Below are 18,904 nucleotides of genomic sequence, written 5' to 3'. Positions count from 1 at the left end.
CACATTTATGGAAGTTCCTGGTCACATGAAATTCATTCTTGGCTGGTCAAGTGACCCTTCAGTTAAAGGGGCAGCACTTCTCAATCAGTCTTATCTCATGAACGTGTTCTACCAAATCCTTTCCTTACACAATCTGGTTACCAATGACGTTAATTGGGTCAAACTACCCAATCAGAAAAACAATTGGATGCTATGTAGATTGCAAACTCAAATAATTACTAGACTCATTTGGGACCATAAAGCGGATATTGCACTCTTGGGATTGCATTTACAGGTCTTCTCTCCTATGGAAGATGTGTGGGAATTTTTTAATTTGTCACTCCATCCCAACAGGAGCAAGGTCCATCTGGCCCCCTGGTACAATCTGCAGCTGTCTGCAATAATGACATTCTTGAACAATTAAAGACATGTGCCACTGCTTTGAAAGGACTACCATGGTTGGAACCTCTCCTTAATTCTCCAGCCTCTGCTGGAGAGGATTCTTCTAAATTGTAATCGCAGTCTGTATCCATCTGTTCATTGAATTGTTGTGGTCTAAAAAAATGTTTGCCTTGGCATAAATCGTTATCACAGGACAAATTACCTGTTATTATTTTTCTACAGGAAACAAGTGTATGACTGAGTTTCATCAACATGGACTTTCAGCCTTTTTTCAACATGCTAAGCGCTGTGAATTGGGTCGACCTCTCGGCGGGCTATCTATTAGCCTAGGATTTACTGCCAAATGTCTACACTCATCCGATTCTTTTCTTATTATTGATATTAAACTAGAGGGAATCATCTGCACTGATCTTGTTGTAGTCTCACTATATTGGAATCCTCAGGCCTCATCTCTGGATGCAACTCTTTTGCATCTAAATACAGTTCTCGCAGATTCTCTTTCACACAATCTGGTTTTTTAAATCATAATTGGTGGGGATTTCAATTCCTCGCTAGACAAGCCATCCTCTTTTTGTTCAAAGCGCAAATAACCTTTCTATGTCCTTCAATCCTCTATACGTGGAACAACTTGGGTAAACTTCTTGAATGATTGGGACATTCACATTGTTCCTTTCGTTACCCACGCGCCGAAATCGACATGGCATAGAGGTTCAGCCAGTTCCCTTATCAATTACATTGCTGTTTCTCGCCTGTTGTCAGGTCATATTGATTCAGTTTCTATTCACAATCCTTTTTTGGGAGACCATTGCATTCTCAGTTCTGTCTTACATGTCACCCTGAACGACTTCCAAACTTCTCCTACTCTTTCTCTGGTCCAGATTGACAGATTTGCTCACTCATTGCACTGGTGCCCTGATGTTTGCAGGAAATTGATAGCATTGGTCATTCGTGACCTATGGGTGGCTCGTGATAGCCTAGCATCAACTTGCCACTTAGAGAAGTTCATGGCGTGGTATCTCTCTTTGATCAACTCTCATCTTCTCTATCTTGTTTCATATCAGACCAAGTTATCTGCTAACTCTCATCCCAATACATTTGTACCAGAAATAGCACAGCTTAAGCGAGCAAAGAACCAAGAGCTTAAAGGTGCCAGATCCTCTTTTTACTCATTATCTCAACAAAAATAATCATAGCGAGATTTAAAATGAATCTTAAAAAAATAATTTTAATCGTCATCTTGTTGACAATCAAAACATGGTGCTGCTTCTTTGTAAACGCAGAACAAAGGACATTTGGAACATTCTGAGAAATCCTACTGGAACCTTAGCATCCCAGTTTTTTGCTGCCATCGTTGGAACAAACTAGTATAATTTTTTTAAGCTTAAATATCTTCTGAGCATAATCTCTATGATATAAAACCAATAACTAACAGTAGTCTGCGTCACTGTCCATGGTCGGTGGAAAAAATTGTCTGGGCCATCAATAAACTTAGGTTTTCTAAATCAGCTGGGCCTGATGGCTTACCGCCTTGTGTCATCAAATACGATCCTATTTTCTGGGCAACATTTTTGCTCACAAGATTTTGAATAATTTTTTGGTCAAAAACAATTTCACTGTCCTGTCTTAGATCAATCATAATCCCTTTACACAAAAAAGGGCCTATCAATAGCCTTAATAGATGCTGCAGGCAAAATCTTTGCACTTCTCATTCTTAATGAATTAGAGACATTTATTGCAAAAAATCATCATCTCTGTAGTGCTCAGGTAGGGTTTAGAAAATCAATGGGCACACAACTGAACGCCACAATACTTTCACATTTACTTGTATGCTCTCGCCCTACTCATTTTGGCTCCATCTATATGGCGTCCCTTGACTTATCTTTCCGCTTTTGATAGCATCTTGAGAAGCCGCCTTTAGCAAAAATGTTTAGATTATGGCATTCCTCCTTACATCGTTGCGATCATCACCCTACTTCATCAAAACACTACATATGGTTCACATTAACCATGTGGGCCTTCTATCTGACAGCATCCCTACTGAGATCAGTGACAAACAAGGGTGCAATCTTGCCTCAATTCTTTTTAATTGATACCTTGCATACATTGGGCCTCATTACAAGTCAGGCGTAATGGGTTAACGGGGTCTGCTAATGGGTGCAGACCCGTTATTCCCATTCCGCCTGATTACGAGGTCCCCTCACGGGACCCGGGACGTACGGCTGGGGACGGACCCAGACCCGGTTTTGGAGGCAGCCATGCCGCCAATAGCAGCATGGCTACCGCCAAACCCGTAATGAGGCCCATTGACTCAATATGGGAAAGCCTCTGCTTCATTTCCAGTGAAGTTGGACGGTCTTTGCATTCATTTGCTTGCCTTCGCAGATGACCTAATTTTATTTGATAAGACACCATTTGGCCTACAAAATAAGTTTGTTTTCAGAATTACTGTCTCTTAAATAACTTAACCATGAATGCTGTTAAATCCAACATTGTTGGCTTTACTGCTAAAACAACCCTTGTACCTTCAAGTGGCACATTAACCACAATACGATCCCTGTCGCCAAGGGTATGATGTACTTGGATTACTATCTCTCGAATTGCAATTCTCTAAGCAAGTGACAGTCTTTTTTTAACACCAAAATCCAACATCTCATTGCTCAGATGAAATTAATATTCCATCGCCACTGCAAATTTTCTCTTCAACCCTTTATTGACTTCTATGTTTTGAAGGTAGAAACCATCATTTTATATGGCTTAGATTTATGCCTATTGGCGATTGGCCCCATTGTGAACCAAATACAGGGCAAAATATGGAAATTAGTGCTCTGTCTGCCGTCGTATCTACCAAATCCTATTTTGATACATGAATTGGGGCTACATTCACTTTCCTCAAAATTTGCCTGGAGAATGTTAAATAATTTAACAAAATGGTTCATCCAGTTGACAATTCTCTATATGAAGACCTCCATGCAATGCTGTCCAACTCTTTCCCTGCTTCGATTTCACTTTTTCACACACGCATGAAGCAAATTTCACAGTCCTTAAACATGACGACACATGATTTAAGGGACCGTCCGGCCGCAGTAAAAAAAAAGATGTTTCTAAATGCCTGGGCTGTTACATCGGACATAATAGCGCATTCTTCCTCTTTTCAAGAATATGCCAACTTCAGACATGCTCTAGTTCCACGGCAGCCCTATTTCACCCGATTTCCTTGTAATAAAACTAGGAGTGCATACATGAGATTTAGAATGGACCTAATTCACACGGGTCACCGTACTAAAAATTGGAAGATACATTCTATTTCCTCAGATGGGCTGTGTCGTTTCTGTGGCATCTTTTACTCTTCTGTCCACTTTTTTGAACCACAGCGAAGGTTAATTCTTGGTCCCCATATTCACGACACATCCATAGATTCTCGTGATAACACATGGATGCGGTGCATGTGGGGGTTTTGTAATACCATAATATTTGCAACCGTGCGCATGGTACGTTATATCGAGGGGCAACTGAATGCAAAAGATAGAAAAGTAGTTGAAAACTCCTTATTTGTGTATCTACAATGTGCAAGAAGATCCTTCACTTCAATTCGTACATTACGCCATATCTTGGAGTTTACGTGTGAATAGAATGAAAAATCATTTTCAAACTTTCTATTTCCGTGTTTGTAATACGCACATATAGTTTTTGTTTGTATTTTATGGATCAATCTCATCTTAATGTTATATTTGTTTCTATTTTTTAGTTTTTCTTTCTTCTGTTGTCAGTGATCATTATAGGACCTGTAAATTTTGCTATCCTAGGTATGCTCTGTTTTTTGTTATGGTTGTTTCCATGGATTGTTTTTTTTTTATTCTTTTATTTTCATTTTTCTTTTTTTCTTTTCTTTCTTTACTCTTCTCACTTTCTAGTATCTTTCGTATTTTATTCTCTTTTTGTTGGCACTTACTTTACACACAACAGTCCCCATGTTTTATGATTGAATTTTATTTCCAATGGTTCCAAAAATGGCAATAAGCATCACCTGTGCACACAGTGCACTCTTTTAAAGCCTGATTTTAGCATTTCTTCACATTTGTGGAGCATTTAGTGAGTGTATTTTAGTCTTTTTGCCTTGTCTCTTTGTTTGTATATATTGTGTTTTATAGTAGCTTTTCTTGATGTCGTTTGAAATGTTGTACTTACAAGTTGCCTTGTTATGTTTGTTTGAATTTGTGTACTCACGTGCTGCATATCATATGTTTGTTTTTCTTTTGCTGTGAAACACATTTGTAAAGGTACATGTGTACCAAACACAAATACAAATAAAAAAAAAGTAAGGCAGAACATCTCGTCAAAAGACCCATCTGTGGCAGGTCGCAAAGGAGACTGTTTGTAGACCATAGGCTGTCTTCCAATTAAGGGACACAGATGGAAACCTGGAAACAAGACGGTACTATGTCAGTCTTAATCAGGTCTTGCACTATAAGTTTAGAGTACAAGATATATCTGACTAACTCTATAAAGACTAAATGTTACCGTCTAAACAAGTATCTGTCAAGTGCAAATCAGCCAACCTATAATTTAAGCTTCATATTAAACCAGTAAGGATCAACGCCTCTGGTATTACTCAAAACTAAGTTGACTATGCAGAAAAAGGCAATAGTCTGCTTCGACTTTGCCTCTAGTGAAATGCTGGAAGACCTTGTAAAACCAGCAGGCAAGGAGAAAAAAAGCGCTGCTTGCAATTTGAATAGTCTGAGAAAGAAAAAACTCTGACAGACAGGTGTATCGTAGCCTGGATACTCCCATTGTCTAACTGACTATAGAATGGGAAGAGCAGTCTGACATCGGGGCATAAATAATGTTCATATTTCAAAGACATATCCTACAGGAGCTATAATTTACGTTCCTTCTTTTCATATTCTTTGTCTTTTATTATCTGTTTACACAGTAATTTGGCAGCCACTATAGACTGCTCCATGTGTTTAATAAAACAAGTTTGTGTATTTGTGACATCTCTCACCACAGGTGGGTTTTCAGCTATAGATTCTATAAATCCATTGCTCCCACCCTCGTTTACCATATATATCATAGAGGTAGCCAATGTGTCTTTATGGTGATCTTCTGTTACATTAACATATTCGAGTGTTCCCGTCGGAGTCTCAGGACAGGGAACAACCCTTTCTGCTCATCTAGATGGCTCCTCTTCAATTGTGGGTTGTAATGTGATGTTAGTGGCTGTATTCACCCATTTACCTACCATGTTTACTACTCTAGGGAGAGAAAGCATATTATTAAACTGACTACCCACCCATCCTGTATTATATTATTTATTTTTACATGAATTACCACAATTCTACTCATTATCTTCTTTAAAAGTTTTGAATTATGGGTTAATTTCTCGCATATTTTTTCATACAAGGCAACAATTTCTGTCATACACAATTCACTGCAATAATTGCGCAAGCATTTAAATCATCCCATGAGATGGTAGCAACATAGAGGTTAAATTCCTCCTCTGTAAGGACTGAGGGATAGATGTTTCAGAGCTGTCACTATCTGAGTCCAATGTATCCAATTCCTTAAGTATCAGGGGATTGTCTATAAATCAGTCTCTTTCCCCTCCTGAAATGTGACTAGTGTTAATGTCAAGAGGCTCCATGTCAGTTACTGCATTTGATCGCAAACCACCACAATCATCACTGGGATCCTCCGTCTCTTGGGGCATTGCATTTATATTAATAGTTTCAAAGAAAGCAGTTCTTTTTTTGAGTGGTTTAGGGCCTCATTATGACCCAGGCGGTAGGGGGTTAATGGCGCCGGTAGAACTTCCGGCACCGTTAACCCCCTACGCTTCATTACGAGGTCTGCTCACAGGACCCACTAATGACGACTGGTAAAACCAGGCGTCCTTAGCCGGTCCCGCAAGGAGATCAGGTGCTAACAACGGGCCCGTCATTAAGGGGCCCGTTGTTAGCATCCTCCCCATTCCCCTTGAGCCCTATGGGGGCTCAAAAGGGAATGGGGGTGTACCGTGTCCGGGTTCCTTGAATGGGGAAATAACGGACACTCCAAGGTTGGAATGGCCAGGTATTTCCCCATTCAAGGAACCCGGACCCGGGACCCGGTATGGGTTTAGCCATGCCACTAAAAGCGGCATGGCTACCTCCATACTTGGAATGAGACCCTTAGTCTTGTTGGCTGCCTTAATTTGTTTGAATCTACTAGTAAAAGGTATGACATTATCGATAGGAGAAGAGGGAAGAGGAAATGCCCTTGAAATGTCTAATTGTTTGCAAGGTGCACAGAGGTATTCATTTTCATTGGAGCCTTATCCTTGCTTCATAGCCCATAAATATAAATACATGTTGCAAAGAGTCCCAATAGCATCTCAGCTGTACCTCTCTGTCATTCTGAACTGCTATCCTGCACTCCAGCTCTTCTGCACGCTTCTGCATCTGTTTTGTGATTCAAGATGGTGTATCTGTATAGGTTCATTCCTACACCCAGCTCCTAGCAGGTGTCACCTATATGACTCCTTTGCATGCACTATTTGCATTAGGTGAGTTTGTATCTGTATTGTTGGGTTCTGCAGGGTGTTGTTATGGCAGTTCCAGTGCAGATGTGTTGGCACGTTTTGCATCGTTTGTTGGTGCTGGGGTATGCTCCAGGTCTTCTTTGTTCTCGATCAAGTGGAAATGTACTTCTGGTCAGAGACTGTGCTAGGTTTCTTGTTGTTTGTATGCAATTAAGGGAGCTTACTTGACAATGTCTCTCAGCTCATAATCCCTCCTGAATATTGGTTGAAGAGCCTTAACAATCCTATTCAGTTGAGTTAGTGCTGGATGCTATGTGACAACCAAAGGAATTCGTTCTGTGTCTCTGCAGTCTCTTTATTGTAGCAGGTGGTTTCTGTTTTTTTTTTAATGCACAGTTGAATTCACTGTCAGTTTGTCTGTTTGAGTGACCTTTCTGCAAAAAAGGATGTATAGAGTGTGGCAAGTTGTTTTTCCATTTTCTCACTGCTGGAGCGTGTTTGGGTGATGAAAAATGATTGACGTGGATATATCATAAACCCCTCATAACCAAGAGAGGTTTAACTCTGAGGTGTGTACTATATAAGCAAATTCGCTCTCTCATTCATTCATTGGCTCACTTTAGTCTTCAGGTTTTTTCCAAGATGTTCTGCTACACCATGTTTTCATAGGGGGCTGTAGATCCAGATCACACTCTGCTCCCCCTTTCCTGAACCACTCAAATAAAAACATGTGTCTCTTCAACAATGTTTCTGGATTCCCCATAACACTGGCCCTATTTGCAGCTATCCAAAACTCTGTAGTAGGGTGTCACTGACAGGTTTAGGTGATGGAGGAAGGCAACCAATGCAGTGACAGCATGTTTGTGCTAGTGGTGGGCTGATGGTCTGGATACTGCTTTGCATTGCATTATATTGCAATAGTCATTTATATAGGACCATTTCCCATTTGTATGGCCTCAATTTGCTTTGTGGTCGGAACGCCCTCAGGGACTGAAGTCCAGGTATGTGAACAGGTTCTAAAAGTAGACTTTAAGATGTGTGTGTGCATTAAGACTAGAATATGACTTGGCAGGGCTGGCTGGGATCCAGTAAGCAACCCTAGAGGTCAGGTGAGCGGGTGCTAAGGGTGGTCATGACAGAGCTCTAGTGCAGGAGACTCGATGCGTAGCCAGTTAGACCAAATTTGTTGTATGTTGTCGCTGTTTGCTAATGGCGTGTGATTGCAGAGCTTTGCTCTGATGGCGAATCATGTGATAGCCATTTCTGCAGAGCCTGGCTTCCCAGGATTGAGGGAGGAAATGTAGAGTTGACAAGTCCTAGTAGTACTGTGGGCAGCAAACTCATCACCTACACTAACACGCATTAGTGGTAAATCAGACAGTAACATTGGTGCCCCCCAGTTTTTATCATTCTGCCTGATTACAGGTTATAAAACATGTGACCTGTAAGCAATGCGATTGACTGATTGTAAGTGGTGGTATTACAGCCACTAAAAATAGCAGTAATGTTGCTTTTACCTTTACCGCTGGTGGGAATTCGGTTTGGCTAATACCACAGAACTCATAATTAGGTGCTAGGTTTCCTCCGTTGTGCGTTCATATCTCTGCCCATTCCATTTGGCACTAAGATAATATTTCCATGTGTAGGTTCAGTAATCAGGTGGAAGAGGGTGGGTTTATATATACATGCACATAATTCCTCTAATAATATTAATAATAATGCTAACAATATATTGATTTTGTACAGCACTTAATGCTTTATTCCTCCCACTTTTAACTTCTCTAAAATAGTTGGTGTTCTTACCGAGATTAATGTTATTCAATGTAGACACCTCAGAGAAATGAAGAGGTGAGCCAGCCTTGCTGGGGTTTAAACATGTGACAGCAGAGTGCACTCAGGTATCTGCAACCAGTGCTCAACTTTTAAAGCAATCTCAGTGGAAGCACAAACAAATGACTTGGGACACCAACCATAGACAATTGCGAAAATTGGTTTCTTTAAAGTCACCAAGTTAGCATGTAACTTAGAACATTGGTTTCCGTTCACCCGAATCTCTCTGTTTTGATGTCACTTTTTGCTAACAAAAACGATTGTTCACCTGACAAAGGGCATGTGGAAAAGAGGCAAATGGAGCTTGTAAGAGTAACTGAAAATAACTGTGACGAATTGACTTCTGCCCTGCCGGAGTATAAGGATGAATAGAGACTAAAACATCCAATCAGTCCTCACACAAAACCAAGAGTCAGCACAATCAGAAAGGTAAAACAGGCAGAGTCAAGAGATATATATCCTTAACCTTTTGTGGCAACGTGGGCCTACGGAATGCTAAGCTCGTAAGACCGGTGTGAATTGGGTTCAGTAGCAACCCGAACAGCGAAGTATAAAAGTCCAAAAGAAAAGAATGTCGAAACAGCAATACTAACTACAGAGAAAACACTGTAAAATCCCACCTCTGTACAAGAAACACAGAATGTGCACAGAAAGAATAGATACACCACTCTGGGTGATGACTCAGGGGTGAAAGGCAAGCACAAGCAACAATCTTCTTGAAAAAGAATATGTACTTGTGTGGAAAAAGGGTTTAAAGTGTTAGCAGTCAATTGCTGGGTACCTTCTTTGTAGTTCTTGGTGTTTCGGCAGCGATAAACCAGACTTCTTGGCTCGGTGTGAAGATTAGAAGAGAGCAAAATTACACCCTACCTGGGTCCACGTGACCCATTGTAAAGAGCTATGTCTCCGTCCTGTTGAAGAGAAAAGATGCATGTTCTATGCTTAAAGCATAGGTTGTTTTGCTTATTTTTCAATGTATTTTTCTCATTCTTTGATGAATTTGAAAATGTTTCATGTGCTTGCCGTGAGTCAGGGAAGGTGTTTAATCTTTCACATGTCATAACCACATCATAGATTGAGACTTCATCTTTCTATAAGCAACAGTATATTGTACACTCACCTGGGGCAAATTGTGGGTTCATGGAAAGTTGGGAGTGTCGGGTTAACCTGTTATGGGTATGCGACTGGCAGTATAGCTCAATGGCCGCGCACTCGTCTTGGAAGCAAGATGACACAGGGCAACACAGGTTCGAATCCGGGTACACGCTTAGAAACCTCTTTGGTTTTAAGCCTGTTATAAACAAATATTATAATAATTATATTTCCTCCCGAAACCAGATGAGTGTACCCCAGCTTTGGTTCCAGATTGGATTTATGATGAGAATTATGTGTAAGCTCTGGAAGAAGAGCAGCAGCAGCTGAACACTAGCGCTAGCCAAGAAGTGTTACACAAAACTGTACCTGATTATTCTAATAACTTTACGCTAATAACTTTACTGTGCTACTGAAGTGTATCTGGGACCCTATCATGTTTTAGATCAATTGTAATATTGTTATTCTGACTGTCTTCTAGACTAGGAGTGAAAGAGATAATAAAAGCCATCCTCTGGTTTCATCACAGATCAGACACAACGGCAGTGATGAGTGAGACTTTGGAACTCAAATAAAAGCAAACATGTTGCTCTAGTAAATCTGTGCAATATATACCCAGAGAGTATCCCTGAGTACTGCGTGTTCACCAGATGGGTCAAACTTACCTTTCTTTTTGAATATACATCAAGTGTTTATTATCCTATTAATATAGTTATATCAAAGACCACCATCAGGGCAGAATCCGTATGCACACAACGAAAAAATGTCAAAAAGAGAGCATCAAGCATGAAACAAAAATCTCTTCAGGCACATAGTAACTCAATGAAAACTATCTAACATGAACACAAACAAAAAACAAGATTGTATGTTAAGTACGTTAAACAGAATAGTTAATACCTGTGTCAACTCACACTGGGTGCAAATAAAGAATCATCAAGACAAAGCCTAGAACTAGGATCAAGACCCTGTGTGTGAAAAAAGGGGCTATCCATAGTGTGTATACAAATATGAGTCAAGGAGGGGACATTGACTGATCAATGAAGTAACACAAGGCAAATGTCCTTAGTAAGTTGAGCACTTGCTAGTATGTTCATTTTTCAAATAGTAAGCAGTTGTAAGATTCTCACTGCTCGACGAACTGGAGAAAATTGGAATACATAATAATAAGGAAAGGTCCGTGAATACTATAGTATAAACATGTTGAAAGGGATCCAACAATGTGTAATCAAGAGGCTTACATGATAAGACCTTTATCTGACATCCAACAATCCATACACATGCGGTGGAAGAGGAGTCCATCATTTCAACATTCAAAAACCACTCCAGGAAATCTACCATTGGGCTTTCACAAGGCAGGTGTAGCACAGAGGCTCAAAGCATTGCAAGGGCATAGGAGTTTAATGCCTCTACAGATCTCTATTGTTTTCTGATAAACTCTCTCACGAATGACACTGCATTGATAAGAGTGTGTACCAATGTGATGCCTGCATCACATCAATATAATACACGACCAGATAGTAGGGCCTGCACACCGATTCAGTGTCTAGTTTCACCTGTGGTTGAAATCACTGCTTTTCAAATAATACTCATATTCGTTGTCAGTCTCTCTGGTAGCATACTGTCAGCAAGATACATTGGTAGGGATTCAAATATGTTATTCTCAATGCTTCCATTGGTAGTTTGATTTTCACAATGCCTTTTTCTGCATTTCAGTTCACAGCACAGTTTGTACAGAGGGTGGCTATTCATTTGCAGTAGCAGCAGTCTAAGGAATTTCATATAGGTAGAAGGAAAAGGGAAGTAGCAGACTGTGTCTGGGATCTTGTCAATACCACTATGGTAGCTTGTGGTATGTACCAGGGCCAATTATTTGATGGCCGTATGGGCCATTTAGAATGAGCAACAGGGCTTATGTCTGGGGCACAGTTCACCAATACAGATAGCAACATTGATCATAGGAACTCTTAGTACAATGACCGATATGCACTGATACATTTAATACATGGAGCTCTCTATTCCACATGAAAGGTCACCTGCGAAGAAGTACAAGATTATCTGAACTCTGAGCTTCTCCAAATCCATGGAGATTAATGCCTAATAGCTGTAAAAGAGTCCTGCAGAATGTTTCAGGAACCCCCAAAGACATGTTGCCATGGAGAGATTTCTGGCAGTACACTTGGTGGACTTGTGGAAACAGAGAATGTGCATTCAAGGGGAAGGGTGTTGGTTCAAGGGTTATGGGATCTTACCAGCAAAATTGTTTCTAGCCCATGGACTGGATGCAACTGGGATTGAGTGACACACCGAGATGTCTGGGAAGTGTGACTTCCCAAGAGTCCAGCCCTTTACCTTACTTCACCCCAGGGGTAACTTCTGATTCATGGTTAGAAATCGGTTTAACTTGGAAATTATGGCCTCTGAACCCCCACCCCCCAGATGTGATGTCTTAATAAGCTAGACAGAGAACAGATGTTAATGGTGGGAAATAGAATTTGTTGTGATGGAAGAGCAGTGGGATTAACATTGAAAGGTAGGTTGTTGTTTCAGAAAGAATATATGTGTGTTGAATTAGAGTCTATGCTGACTGTTGAGCTCCATTTTGTGTTCCAGACAGGAAGACAATAATTTGACATGTTCTGGCCAGCAGCAGAGAGAAAATCATACATCTTTGCATATCATGTTTTCAGGAATGGCCTATGGTAAACTACCTTGGACACTTTAATTCCAGAGGTAAGGAAGATAACAGATATTAAGAAGAGCGTTCAGGTAGTAGAGGTCATTTTTAATGACCAGAAAAGGGTATTTGAGGTTGCCAACTGTACAGCCACCCGGTGTACTCTGTATGATTTCCTCTGTTCTATTAGTAATGAGATTTCTGAACAACCTTTTCTCACCACAGCTGTATGTGAAATACTGTTTGTTGTTTTTCTGAAAGGTATCATATGCTGTCGTAAATGCTGCTCTATAGAAGGAAAGACATTTGTCAACATCAAACCCGCCACACCCATCTGTTATTTATTTATAACATGTGTAATGCCAAAACCCAAGGGTATCTCTGCATTTGTACAGAATAGGCAATTTAAAAACAGGAAACAGGGAGATAGCCAGGTGGGGCTGGCATAGTAGGATCAAAGGTTACAGATAAGGTGGGAAGTGTCATGAATTAAATGTATTGAAATGCCAGGTGTTCCATAACTTCTTGAAGGTAGTATAGGAGCATGTTGTTTGGGGGTAGAGAGTTTCAGAGTGAGGGAGAAGTGACCACGAAGCTTACAGCTCCTGCTCTCGATATTTTGAAGCATGGGACGACAAGAGCAATGCTGTTGGAGGAGCAGAGAGCATGCGAGTTGTGCTCTAAGTGATGCTCTTGTTCACATACTTGGGGGCATCATTGTAAATGCATCAGTGTGCCAGTGTCAACGTTTTGAACTCGATGTGCACCTTAATAGGTAGCCAGTGGCATTCATGCGTGAAGGCTGAGATGTGGTCAAAGTGTTGCAGATCGAGGGCTACGCGAAGCATTTTGTTCTGGAGAATTTGCAATTTGGCTAGATTGGGTTCAGAGGTGCACATGAGGAGAGGCTTGCAATAGTCACGTTTGGTAAGGGTAATGGCTCTTGCAAGTGTGAGACAGTTGGATGGTGACAGGGATCTTCTACTCTGGGAGATGAATTTTGCAGTGTAAGCTGTGGAGGAAACCATGGCATTAATGTGCTTAGTCATGATCAGTTCAGTGTCTAAGTAGACTCTGAGGGTTTTAACTTGTATGAGAACTGGGATAGAGGTGCCATAAATGGAGAAGGAGGAGTAGGCAGTTATAACCCTAAACATGATTTGTACCCATCACTTATGCTTTGAGATTTGTATGAAGAGTCCTGCAAGCTTCAAAAACACCTGCAGCATCAATGAACATCCAAATTGAAAAGACATTGTGAAATTTGATTGTATTTTAGGGGAGCTAAAAGACCAGTCCATGTTGGCCTTGCTTCCCATTGAAGCAATGTGGTGCTGATTGCTCCTCAGACTTGCACACTCATTTTTGATGATGGCCAAAACAATAGGAGATTCATTAGTTTGCTTGGAAGACAAACAGACAGCACCTTATCAGTCAACCAGTTCCCTCCAAACTAACCAGACCCACCCTCCAGCTCAATAGCTTTTAAACAACACTGACCACAGGATCATAGACCATAGAACTGTTGGGAAGGTTGAGGCTAGCCCTTCTCATATGCTATTCCCACCTCCCACCTCAAACAAAGGGTACATTCATGAAAATCATGTGTCTGTCTTTTCTATCATTGTCAGAGGATGGCCTGTACTGTACAGATAGTAGCTGTACAGAGGTGCTTCCAGTCTCACTGCCTCAAGCAAGGGGCATAAGACATCCAACCCCACCCGCATGCCAGTATCTAGTCTCTATCCATGTTCTAGTGTTCAATCCTTACTGCACATGTGTGATCCACTGGCTTCAGTCTAACAGCCTTTTCCTAGTCACTACAGATGGCTCCTAGTCAGCAGTTTCGGCGCACATGTGAATTTCTGACCATAGCAGACATTATTTGTCCACAGTCAAGAGGGAAACGGGTTCATCATACAAATGTCTGCTCAGTAGGGAAGAAAAATTATAAAATTTCAAGGATGGGAAAAACATGGATTGATGTCATAGAAGAAAGAAAGCAGATGGTTACGTCCAAAATGTTCAATAAAAAAATACCGAATGTCTGATTTGGCCGAATTTTGGCTGTTTGAAAAAAATCTGAATGGCCGAAAGGTTCAACCAGATCACGAATTCAGTGCTGGGGGCTGCAGGGGGGTCCCCTGCACCCTTGCTCACTATATTGTAAGCAGGGGGTGCGAGGGACACCCCCAGAGCTGTCACAAAAAGAAAAGAAAATAACAAAAAAAAGGAAAGCACTGTTCAGGGGAAAAAAGACCAAAGATTATTTCGAAAAAAAATATTATCTGTTTTTTTCTCCCTCGAACATTTCTAATTAGGTCTTTCAAACCCAATCCAAAGCAGAACAATCTTTCTGGAGGATATCCTGAAAATAATAAACCTCCCACCCTCTTCCAGTTACTTCTTCTTTATTTATTTTTTAGATCCGGCAAATATGCTACCGCACTATTAACCACAGTTTACACACTTGTTTTAGCAATTCTGTTTTCTGTAAATTAATATAGTTGTTTCTAACCACTGCTTTATTGTAGGCAGTTCATCAATAGGCAGATTGTACTTCTTAGGTTGCAATGTCATCTTAGCAGCTTTATTTGCTCTTGACTTTGTGGCCTTTTGTGCAGCGGTGTGATAGATTTCAGCAGTGGTTGTGACAGTGTGGCATGCGCATGAAACTGGTTATGTAAATAAATCAATATAATTATATCCATATATATGCTGTTCGTAACTAGAGTGCATTCAAAATAGTAACACCATTTCATTAGCATAGTTTTATTTTAGAACTAACACAGTCCTAGTTTATTGGATGCATATTAAAGCAGTTGCATGATTTATTACCTTTTAGCTTTCTCATACATACGAGGTTTGATAAGTAGGCACATAGTGTACTTAGTGGACTCATGGGTATGGTGTCTATTGGGTCCTTGGCTGCTGGAGTGCTTTCTATATATTTGTTACATGGGAGGGTATCTGTAAGTCCTCTGATACATTTATACATGTATTTTTAGTTGGACATGTAATTGTATGTGCTTAATTTGTTTAACTCTATAAAGAGGATAACGTTACACAAACTGCAACTTCAGAGGCAGTAAGACTGCTCTCAATGTGTCTGTGTTTCATTCATTTTTTTGTTTGTTTGCTGGTGTTTGGACAGTGATGACTTGAAATGTAAATATATTTATAGTAAGGTTAAAGTTGGTTGTACCGTTTTTGTTGTTACATGTACTTATCTCCTTAGTTGTTTGTGTAACTACTAATGTACAGTTATTGTAGTACTTACTCTTATTTATGGTGACATTGAATAACTTCTGTTGATATTAATAGCAATGTTTTCCGTTAAGTAATTGATGCCCTAGGCTTTTGTTATATGGAATTAATAGAGCGATAGCAATGCACTTTTTTTGAAGTTCTATTTGATTTCTTATGATGCACCCTCTTTCTTTTCTTCTTTGGTGACTGTATTGTGTAGATTCATAATTTCATTTACTGTTGATTCCGTTACTGTTGTATTTGTAAGTTGTCACCTTACTGTGTTTGCTGTTTTGGGTATTCATAGTGGTGGGGATTAAGGGTGGTGTAAGAGCAGTGGTGGTTTTCTCTGGCTGTGAAGCTGGTGTGTGTCTTGAATGTGGCATATCATTGTTTGTTTTTTTGGTGTTTACCCAAAGGCATTACTTACTGTCCTGATGATCTCCCTGGAGTGCTGGTGTTGGTGTCTGAGCTGTTCTGTTCAAATGGCCTAATGGCTGGTGACCCTGTTAATAAATGAATGCTGTTTTTACAAACTGACAATCTTACTCATTCTTTGGAGGTGGGGGTGTCTTGTGATGGGGTATATTCTATTGACGTCCAAATAATGTATGGTGAATGCTTTTGACTGTGGCGTGGTTTTGTGATGGCATGTTTATGCTTCTTGTGTCAGTACTCATGACTTTGCTCATCATATGCATGGATGCCATTGTGACGTTGTGATGTGAGTGCTATATTTGGATCATTTAATAGTATGTTAAGCGTTTGAAAAGGACATTTGATTAGCGTGTGTTGTGTCTTGAATACAGTATGTTTTTGAGAGGGTGTGAGTAGAGTGTAGATTAGTAATTTTGCCTCATTTTAAAGTACTATATTTAATGTTTTAGTACACTTTGCATGGGAAGTGCTTGAATTCTCGTAAATCATTTTACTATTTTGAGTGTATTCAGTGGTTTACTTTTGTTGTGTTGTATCCGTATCACAAGGAGCATGCATATATGCTGTGGGAGGACCGTGTGTCAGCACCGAAAACAGAATTGAATCTTGCAAGGAATAATAGGCACCTAGCCCTGAAGACAGATTATATCCGAAACGCGTCCGCAACCACACAACACCTTGAGGAGCCTATTAGGATCAGATTTAAGATTTTGATTGTTGATTGGAATATGGATTACATCTCTGTGTGACATTAACACAATTATGTACCTCACCACTGTGTTTTAAGTGGATTGTGTATACATTTTGAACTGATAAGTTGTTTTGTCAATGGTGTATTATAATTGATGTTCCTCTTTCATTCATAATTATTTTTGAATACTAAAAAATGAATATGAAATGCAACTAGTGTGGTGTCCATTTTGTCGTTAGACACTTTTACACCCGTATAGTTCACTGGAAACAATTGTTTGAATTCAACTGTCTATTGAACAGGTTTGTTGAATGTGATTACTCTGTTTATGTAACTCTAACTATGGTCTTGTGGGTATTTATTCCCAGAATACTGATGTGATAATTAATATGTGATTCCTATCCCTATAGGAGTGAGATAGTGGGTCTCCTGTTAGTAGTTAACAGGTTCTGTTTTCCTTTCACCCTACGACAGTCCCATACAATTCCTGTGGGCACAAGACTCTTCAAAAAGGCTGAATGGTGATGATTTTTACTAGGAAATTATTTTATTTTAGATCCTCAGTGGGATGGAGTCCTGTCAATGTTGATACACATGATTTGGGCTAGAGGAGTGGTACTGACCTCATGCATGAAATGAGGAAAGATCTGCAATCTCTGTTCAGTAGTTTTCAAACAGCCACATAGTTTTCTCATGCATCATTACACAACAGTACATAGGAAAATGTACACTGTCCCTCACCAGGCCTCTAAATGCAGGTGGACTTTTATGTGGGATCACAACATGTTCCGTATTGGCAACTTGAACATCCTTATTAAAGATCCATATGTTTTCTGGGGTCATGAGGTTCATTTAATAGACTATGGCAATACCACCATTGTCAGTGTGTTTGTCTTTGGTTTATTGTCACAGATAACTCAAGGAATAAGAGTCTCAGACATGGGCCAAGGGTTTTTATTGAAATTGAATGTTTCTCAAGTCCCTATGCCGTCCCTCTCTCTCTCTTCTAGAAAGCATCAATCATCCTTAGCCCACATGTCCCTATTTCCCAGATTGGTACATATAAAAGGTCCCCTCCACCCCCATTGCCTAAGATCTAATCTTGTTGGTTGGGGTCACCTGATGGAAAAGCTTTATCTCTCGATCCTCTCTCAGGGACTTCCTAGACTGACACTACTCTTTCACAATGGCTGGTCTACTAAAAGGGATACTTACCTTGTCAGATTAAGTAAAGAACTTTTAATTATATGTTTGGTTTGTTATAAAGTCATTGTTTCCTCATTTGATCAGAGTGTCTAGTGTGACAATATACGCATGTATGTGTGTGTGACTGAATTTCCATGCACTGTTTTCTTTAATCATTATATATGCTTTGTTTGTATCTGAGTTTTGTCATGGTCTGTTCATTCCTGCTCCTGTACCACATCCAAAAGTCATGGAATTGTGTCTCTCCGGACATGCGTCACATATACAGTGATAATTTAGTTATTATATGGCCTGCGTTAGTTGCCATGTAGTTATGGTTAAGTAGCTAAACCCATAGAAAGAGCACTTTTAGGGCAGCTTATAACTTCACTCCCCCTGGACGAATCCTCACCAAACTTTGCATAAAAAGTATATGGCCCACTCTGAATTGTTCTGTGACGTTTGGTAGAGGGGGGGGCAAAGTTATAGGGGTCCCAACATTTCTTTTTTTTATATAGACAAATGTCTGTTGCTCCTACAGCCGAAACCGATGGACGGATTTTCACCAAATCTGTAGCACGAGTGGCGGCTTGGTCCCGAAAACGTGCTTTTGTCAATTTGTCAATTTGGTGTAAATATGTCCAGTAGTTTTTATCTAAACGACCAAAAGGTAAGGTAAAACAATTAGTGATATCTATGTCAGCAGACACACTTCCCTGTTCGCTACCGCGGACAGGACACCGATTGGATGATCGGCTTGCGTCATGTCCGCGGACACTCAACGTGTTCTCTGATTGGCTGGGATGAGGTGTGAGGTGCGTCAAATTGTTTCGATGCGCCCGCC

The sequence above is a fragment of the Ambystoma mexicanum genome, chromosome 3q (assembly GCF_040938575.1).
Source record: "Ambystoma mexicanum isolate Mex_15411 chromosome 3q, UKY_AmexF1_1, whole genome shotgun sequence".
NCBI classification, from domain to species: domain Eukaryota; kingdom Metazoa; phylum Chordata; class Amphibia; order Caudata; family Ambystomatidae; genus Ambystoma; species Ambystoma mexicanum.
This window is presented reverse-complemented; position numbering follows the sequence as displayed.